The following is a 9,171-nucleotide window of genomic DNA, read 5'->3' on the forward strand; positions in this document are numbered from 1 at the left end:
CCCTCAGGCCCAACTCGCAGTGGAGCCACGGGTCCAGGTTACGGCGGGCCCACAGGCCCGGTCAGTCTTGGGCCTGGGGAGTCAGGCCGAGCCGGACTTGCTGGCCTACGATGAGGTGCCAGCAGGGCCTTTCCAATATAGCCCACCCTGTCGGGGGCTTGATTTGGAGCTGGGGACCCCCCTGCCCGATGGCTAGGTGATGCAGCACAAGTGTGGGGAAAGAGGAGAAGAAGGAAGAACAAGAGAGGAAGAAGGAAGAAGAGGTTCTAGGGACGCAGAAAGAAGAGAAGGGGAGGAGGAGGAAGAAGAAGAAGAATAAGATGTGGAAAAAAAGAAAGTTCTTAATCATTCATTCATTAAAACCCTAATCATGCAAATAGTCCCCTATATATAGGGCCAAATAAACACAATTAACATAAAACCCCCTTACACAAAAATAACTCTTAATAAGCCCACAAATAACACAAATAAGCCCTAAAATGCAAACAAGTCCAGAAATAAAAATAAAATAAATATGCAAATAAAATGGTGGCCTAGCTGATGTCCCCATCAACTCCTCCCGGATGGAAAAAAATAGACCCAATCCGAGTCTGACTCAATCTGGGGGCTCAGGATCATCTAGATGAAGGGCTCTGATGTCCCCATCACCAGGCCCTTCTCACGTCGGACGTGATGAGCGAGCCGCAGCCATGGGACGTGCATGAGGGCATTGGGAGAGGCCTAGATGGGTTTTTTTGGTTCGGTCCTTTGCCCCCGACCTCGGGAAAGTAGGTGGAGGCTGGCCTTGGTGGGAGTGAGGTCGGGGGCCACCCTGTGTCGCATTCGGAGGGGAGTCTGGCCGAGCCACTGACACTAGGAGGGGGTACGGACCACCCAACTGTCGTGCAACGAGTCAGGACGGCAGTCATACATGTCATATCTACTGCAGGTTATGAGGATGAGCAGGGGGGCCTAGGCTGCGAGCTTGAGGAAGCCCCTGTGACCCAGGGGGAGGATGAGTCTTCGGCCGACTATGTGGACTGTGAACCATGAAGCTCTTAGCCTGGAATTGTAGGAGGCGGCCAAGCCGTCCTTCATGTCCTCCTTTAAGCGGTTAGTGCAGATCCACTGTTCGGAGATCTGTTTCCTTTGTGAGACTCGATTATCTGGTGAGGGGCTCGCACGGCTGAGGCAGCGCCTAGGGAGGGACTGGGAGACATATGTAGTCGATTTTCAGGGGCTGTCGGGAGGTATCCTGGTCCTGTGGAGGTGAAGGGTGGCGACAGTTGATGTTTTCCACAACTGCCTCCAACAGGTAGTTATGATCGTGTTAGAACCTGATGCTGCACCGTGGGTGCTGTGTGGTGTGTACGCGAGCATGGATTACAGGGTTAGGAGAGTCCTTTGGTAGGAGATCATCAACCTTGCCGCCCAGGGTGTCCCAACGGTGGTAGTTGGTGATTTCAATTGTATCCTGAGTACGAGTGATAAGAGAGAAGGTGCAGCCTTCACAGATAAGGAAAGAAGACTTAGGAGGCGCGCTCTCGATGGATGACATGGTTGACCTTCGGGGGCTTCTAGCGACTCACCACTCACTACTACGGTAGCACGAGATCTTCTGGCGACAGAAATCTCGGGTTCAGTAGGTAAGTGAGGGTGATCATAATACTAGATTCTTCCATCGGACTACGATTATTCGGAGACAGCGGAGCATGATCCACTCTTTGCGAGATGGGTCTGGCCATCAGGTGGAAGGCGAGCCTGCTGTAAGACAGGTCTCACTTGACTTTTTCCACGCCAGATGGACGGAGGATGAGGACTCTGGTGATGGAGACCACCTCCCAAGGATAGATGCGGGTATTGATGATGATAAGAACGCAACCCTGGGACAAGGCCCCGGGACCTAATGGTTTCCCCCCGTTCTTTTTTCGGCAGTTTTGGGGTATCATTCGGGGAGCTGTGGTAAAGGCTGTTCAGTGCTTCTTTACTCAGGCGGTGATGCCGGAGGATTGGAAGACCACATTCATCACACTCATACCGAAGCGTCAGGAGGCGGCAGAGCCTGTCATTTTAGGCCCATTATTTTGTGCACAACCCTGCACAAGGTTGTGGCGAGAGTAATGGTGGGTAGGATGAAGCCCCTATTGCCTTGCACCATTAGCCAAGAGCAGGGGGCTTTTGTAGCTGGCAGAAATATTTTTCATAACGTTATGTTGGCTCAGGAGATGATGTGAGATCTTCAGCGAGCACCGAAGTGGCGAAGCTTGATGGCTATCAAGCTGGATATGGAGAGGGCTTACGACAGAATCAGGTGAAGTTTTTTTCAGCAGGAACTGGAGCCTTACAGCTTCCACAGGCGGTGGATTGGATGGATCCTAGGGTGTGTTCGGGGGCCAAAGTTCTCTATCTTGGTCAACGGCACACCGTCACCTTTCTTCGAGTCCACCATGGGGCTGCGTCAGGGATGTCCCTTATCTCCATATTTGTTTATTATCTGTGCTGACATTTTATCTCGTGATTTGCAGAGAGTGTGTGCCAGCCGAAAGATGGAGGCCTATGTTCCAGCACCGTGGGCTGGACCTCTTTTCCACTTACTTTTCGCTGACGATTGTCTTCTTCTGGCCAGGATGCGGGTTTCTGATGCACGGATCCTCCGTAGGGTGGTCGCGGGCTACTGCGCAGCATCCGATCAGAGAGTAAACTTTCTGAAGTCAGCTATCCATTTCAGCCCGAGCATGGAGAGCAGGGTGAGAAAGGAGATCTAGAGGATTCTGTAGATACCGAGCAGGAGGGGACACTGACCTACCTGGGAGTCCCCATCACTGGCCGTAGACTACGGGTGGCAGAGTGCTCTGGTCTGGTGCAGCGGATATATAGCAAGTTGGAGCGATGGAGGGCATCCTCCCTATCCATGATGGAGAGATTGACACTGGTTAGGTCGGTGTTGGGGTTCATGCCGGTATATCTAATGGCCAACACTGTGGTACCGAAGACGACTTTGCTGAGGATCGAGCGGCTCCTTCGATGCTTCTTGTGGGGGTCACACGGTGGAGGCCATGGGGTGCATATGGTGGCCTGGGAGCAGGTTTGTCGTCCCACCAGTGAGGGTGGTCTAGGGGTGCAGTCCCTCCTGGAGCAGCGCGAGGTTTTCATTGCTCGGCATGCAGTTCGGTTCCTATTAGAGCCACATGGACTCTAGAGTTGGGTGATGGTAGCCAGATATGGTCGAGCGGGCTCAGAGGTAGCATGGAGTGGTCGTCGAGTCTCCTTCATGTGGTGCGAGATCGGGAGGTACTTGCCGATTGCATTGCCAAACACCAGGTGGCTGATAGGCGATGGGCGGAGCATCGAGGTGACTGCTGACCCATGGGTGGATACCCTTCTCCTGAGGTGCTGGCCGACCATGGTTGATACTGAGGTAGTGGAGGGGCTGCAGGTGTGCGACCTCCTAGCCCTAGGAGGGGCAGCATGGGATGAGACCAGACTACGACAGTTGTTTGGGGTATTCCTAGCTGAGAGGATCCGATCTCTTCCGGTACCAGGATGTGCGGGGCTAGATGTCAAGGTTTGGGGCACCTCGTGCAGGGCCAGTGTCAGATTGGGAGACCTCTTCTGTGTCATCCAGCGGGAGCATAAGCCGGGACAGGACTGCACTTGGATCTGGAGGTCGGGGCTTCACCCGAGGGCAGCACTCTTCTTATGAAAGGTGATGTGGGACTGCCTTCCGACGAGAGAAGTGCTGAGTAGGCGTGGTTGGAGGTTCTCGTGGAGTGCGGGGCATGTGGTGCTGAGGAGTCGGTGGACCATGTGCTATTCCAGTATACATGGCCGAGGTCGGCATGGCAGTGGACAGGGATCCCGCAGGAGGCCTAAAGTGGGAGGCTTCGGTTTCTACAGGTGATACGGCAGTGGTTGGCCAGCCTCCGGACATGTCAGGAGGTCATCAGAGCGACTTGCACAGCACATCAGATCTGGCTGGCAAGAAACGTCCATACTTCGGCGAGCGCAGGATGTCACCGAGGTTTGTTGCGGAGTTCGCTCGAGTACAGGTGATGGAGATTAGGCCCACTCTCTCTTCAGATAGACCTTTGACAGCTCGGGACAACTAAAATTTTCTCTCTGCTCAGGCAGCTCCTATGATAGTGTTTTTCACCTGAGAACCCCCACCCCCGAGTTTTTCCAAGGTCAACTTCGATGGATCGGTACTGGATGGAGACGCGCGGGGTAGTGCGGGCTTTGTTATACGGAACCCGCAGTACTCCAGGGTGGTGGCAGCGGGTGGCTGCCAGTTGTTTGGCACATCGGTTCCGAGGGCAGAACTGCGAGCCACCTGGGCTGGTCTTCGACATGCGCTGCAGGCTAGCTCGATCATTTGGGAGGGTAATTCGGCCACGGTTATTAGATGAATCCAGGGGGACCGAGGGGTGAGAGCACAGACCACCCCCCGATCTGGGACATAGGGATGATGATGAGGGATGGGGTGGCCTTCTAGGCCAAACATGTATTCAGAGAAGCCAATGGGCCGGCCGACTGGGTGGTTGCCTATGCGGCTCACTACTCAGGGTACACCCTCTGGTCAAAGAAGGGGGAGCTGCCACAGGCACTTCACGAGTTGGTGTTTTTTGACTTTATTGGGTGTATTCATACACGTATTGTATGAAGAACCCGCTTAAGCAAAAAAAAAAGGGAAAAGAAAAAAGAATAGGACATTGGGAGTTCAGAGGATAGTTTACCTTGTAATACTAGGTGGTAGTCTAACTGAAACACAACCAGGGATCCCATAAAAAAAAGAAAGTTAAGATTGAAGCAATTGACATTTTTTGGAAGGTGATATGAACTAAGTGATACCCGCTAATTACAGTAGACTGAAGAGTAGAAACTCCTACAACAAGGATAAATGCATCAGCCTCATAAATATCCCTCCCACATACAACTCAGGAAATGCATCCAATATCCTCATTTACCATAAAATCTGTCACCATTTTGTTGTCACGAAATTTTAACCCTTTTACTTTCATTGACTCTAGCCATGGCAAAAAAAAAATTCCTCAATTGTCCCACGACACCAAATATCATCAAAGTTTTGTTGTACAAGGACAAAGAAGATAGACATCTCTCAAGACCTTAGAAAGGTGATAAAAGCATGGGAAAGAATATCTAGGATACTAATTGTCAGCATAAAATATACCACTGCAGCTCGCGGATCCAAATAATTTTACAGATTCGGGTTAGGTTGGGGCGTATCGTAGGATTGAAAATCCAAAATAATCCAAATTTTAAATGGGTGGGTCAGATCTGAATTCAGCAAACCCAGACCCGACCTGAAAAATGGAACGAGTCTAATTTTAGGATCCGACCCGGCCCCACGGATTCTCCAAAATAGGTTGGGTCGGGTCACAGGTCAACCTGACCCATTTGCAGCCCTACTAATAATCATCAGATACTTCTAGGGTATGCATCCCATTCATATGTTTTTAAGTTTCCAACTTGCCAAAATAATGGAAAAGGACTTGGGATACTTAGTAGATACACTTGAGACACTTCCCTCCTTCTAGCAGTGAAGGGAGGTGCATTCCGTTCCTTTTTTTAATATAACTTAATAATAAATGGTAACTTTTGGAGTTTGTAATGTTGATATTATACTGGAGAGCCTAGAATGGGCTTTATGCATTTGAATGATGATTAAATGATAAGTTTATGGAAGTTGAATCTATTATATAAAGTATAGACTATATTATGTTCAAACCCCTTTGACTCTGCCAATGATGAGAACAGAATAGGGAAGATCCAAGCAAATCCTTCTAATTATCAAAACAGGCTGTTTAAATGGACCTGGCTATGGGAAAATGCCTATCTGTTATCTCAACTGGGAAATATGGATCTTCTTTTCTCAGTTGAAGTCCCTATAACACGTAAGCAGGTGTCTGTTGGTTAGCACCATTTACTTTGCTATACAAAGTTACATTGCCATACATAATTACATTGCCTTTAGATTTATTAATTGTTTGTGCTAATAATTTGTTTGCAAGTCAGCAATCATATTTCTTTTCCTTTTTCTATTTCTCCCAGTGGCTCAGCTCTCTTCATTTTGATCTTCAATTTCCTATCTTCTAACTAGTTTCCATATTCTTCTTGATTTTTGTTTTACTTTTGACGGCATATATGGGTCATGGATTAATGAAGACGAGCAGAAGTGTCAATATTCCAATTCCGGTATGATGCCAATTCCGTGTTCCTGTAAATCTGATAACTGCATTTGTGCATGAATTAAAACCTTCAAATCAAATGATAGGGAGATGAAGTATCAAAGAAAAAAATCAGGGAGCAGATACCTAATGTTGATCTTTCATCTTCTTCCTATGACACTGCATGGGTAGCTATGGTCCCCTTGCCAGAATTTCCACAGTTTCCATGCTTCCCAGAGTGTCTTAATTGGATAATAAAGAATCAACATCCTGATGGCTCTTGGGGAATTCATGGTCTCCACCCCTCTCTTGTCAAGGATGCTCTCTCTTCTACATTAGCCTGCGTACTTGCACTAAAGCGATGGAATATTGGTGAAGAACATGTCAGAAGGGGTATCTTCAAAGAACACAAGATCATATGCAATTTTTTTTTTTACTGCATGCGCATTAAAACAGAACATTATGCCTCAAAATGCAGGGCTCCACTTTGTTGGATCTTATTTTTCCTCTGCTATGGATGAGAAGTTGCATTCTCCTATTGGCTTTCAGATCATATTTCCTGGAATGCTTGGATATGCCATTGATATGGGTTTAGATCTTCCTATTAGCCAAAATGACATAGATGTCATGTTTCACATGAGGGATTTAGAGCTGCAAAGGTGTGTGGTTCCTTTGGTTATCTATATCTTAGGATTCTCTTCATGTTTTCCAATTTTTTATAAGCAATCTTCTCATGACAAGACATGTATACTATAGCATACTACGTTCTGATTTGATTATCTCATTGTTCATCATGTTAATCTAAAATCTTGTATCTCCATGAAGACTCTGTTAATATGCATATGCTATATGCATGTGCCCTATAAGTATTGAAATAATATAACTGGACAATGTATATGTACATTCACATTTTTATATTTCGTCTAATCTATTACAACAGTTTGAGTAACTAATTCTACCTGCACGACGTTGTAATTCATAATCGCATCAAAGGAAGTCTTAACTGCATAGATGGCTTCGTGTTGGACTTTAGGGAACAATGGATAGGTTAGAAATTGCACAACATGGAAATAGATGTTAAGTGAGGACGTCACCAAATGTAAAGGTGAAAAGATGAGGATGAAAATTGAGAGTCAATGGAAATTACTAAATATTAAGGATCTCTGGGTAGTAAAAAATAAAATATTACGAAAAAATTCATCGAATAAGAAACAACTTGGAACTATGTTCGTCCAACAAACCAAAATAAGATAAAATTATAATTGGAGATTTAGGTTGGGGATGATGAAATCAAATAACTCTTTAGTTTTTTGGGTACTTACTGGCAAGATCTACAAAACTATACCAGTACACTACCGGCTTCGTACGCACCTCGTACCAAGGTAGGCTCTCAATACTTTTTTCTTTTTCCAAGTCATGGTAGTTCCAAATCCAGGCAATACCGGTTTTGTACCAGGCAGTAAGGGTAGTTCCACTTGGTTCCGATCGGTACCTACAGGTTTAGCTTGATACCAAATGGAAATCGTGAGTAGTCATAAACTACTAAGTACCTCATGCAGCTTTCTGGATTTTATTCCCAATGAATAATCATGTGGAAAAATCCAGATAACCTTTGTATAATACATACCATTTTACTAATTTGTTGCATCAAACAATCTTTAGAACGTAGCAGAACATTCTACTGGAGTATCACCATAGCTAATTTCTTATGCTATGAAATTCTTAGTATTTATAGCACTACTTATTACTTAAGTTTTTCATTTTAACATCTACATCTTTTTGACTACTACATCTTTGTCTCCTGTAGTTGCTAAATAGTAATATTCATGTACTTTCGTTCAGAGTGTCTGAAAACAGTTCTGAGGGTAGGAAAGCCTATCTGGCATATGTTGCTGAAGGATTGGGCAAGTCACAAGATTGGCAAGAGGTTATGAAATATCAGAGGGAAAATGGATCTATGTTCAATTCACCTTCCACACCGGCTGCTGCACTGACCCATATACGATGCAAAATCCCTTGAGTACTTGCGTTCGCTTCTACAGAAGTTTGGCAGTTCAGGTAAGTGCCACTGTTTTATCATTTTGAAAACATTGTATTGCTAGTATTTCATGCTTTTGAAAAGATGTAACTTTTTTGCGGTTGATTCTGTACAGTGCCTACTTCATATCCTAGGGATATTCATACCCTTCTTTGTGTGGTTGACAAAATTGAGAGGCTTGGAGTCGCTCGACATTTTAGTTTTGAGATAAAGAACATTTTGGACAGAATATATAGGTAGTGAGGTTAAAACATGCTCAGAAGTTAAAACATCTTATAGTACCATTCTCATTACAAATCTGACTTCAGCTATCATTCAGATGCTGGTTAAATAATGATGAAGAGATCAATGCAGACATGGCTACATGTGCCATGGCATTTCGTCTATTACGTATGAATGGATTTGGTATATCGTCAGGTACTTTCTGCTTCAAGCTGTAGGGTTTTGAATTGTGGTTACTATGGGGTATCTATCTATCTTTAGTGTTGGTATAATATGTTGACGTGTTATGCAGATGCCTTATCTCAATTTGGTGATGCAAGCTTTTTCTTCAATTCAATCCAAGGGCATCTGAAAGATATGAAAACAGTTCTAGAGTTATACAAGGCATCTGTCACGCCCCAAACCCATCACTCGGGTCGACCACGTGACACGGCCACATAATCCCTAAAGTAGAACCCTAGAGATCATGTAAGGCCTAGAAGGTACAATATTTACATAAATGCCAAGATTAATGATTAATGTAATTAAATCAAATCCAACCAAAATGTACTGATTAATTACATAATTTCAAATATCCATAAGCAAAAGATAATTAACTTCTATCTATCTAGCAGTCAAACTCCATGCTGATCTCATTTCTCGTCCCACCCGATAGACTCTACAAATCCGTGCCTCTGAAAAAGAAAGTAAGAGTAGTATGAGCTTTTCCAGCCCAGTAAGAATCCCAACAGCCACATACAGTAATAA

At 45.4% G+C, this 9,171-nt stretch overlaps 1 pseudogene; it reads left to right on the forward strand.

Moving 5' to 3' along the window:
- The first annotated feature begins 3,803 nt into the window (after nt 1-3,803).
- LOC120113139 lies at nt 3,804-8,865 on the forward strand (annotated as a pseudogene).
- The last annotated feature ends 306 nt before the right edge of the window (nt 8,866-9,171 follow it).

Source organism: Phoenix dactylifera, chromosome 14 (assembly GCF_009389715.1).
Source record: "Phoenix dactylifera cultivar Barhee BC4 chromosome 14, palm_55x_up_171113_PBpolish2nd_filt_p, whole genome shotgun sequence".
Classification (NCBI taxonomy): domain Eukaryota; kingdom Viridiplantae; phylum Streptophyta; class Magnoliopsida; order Arecales; family Arecaceae; genus Phoenix; species Phoenix dactylifera.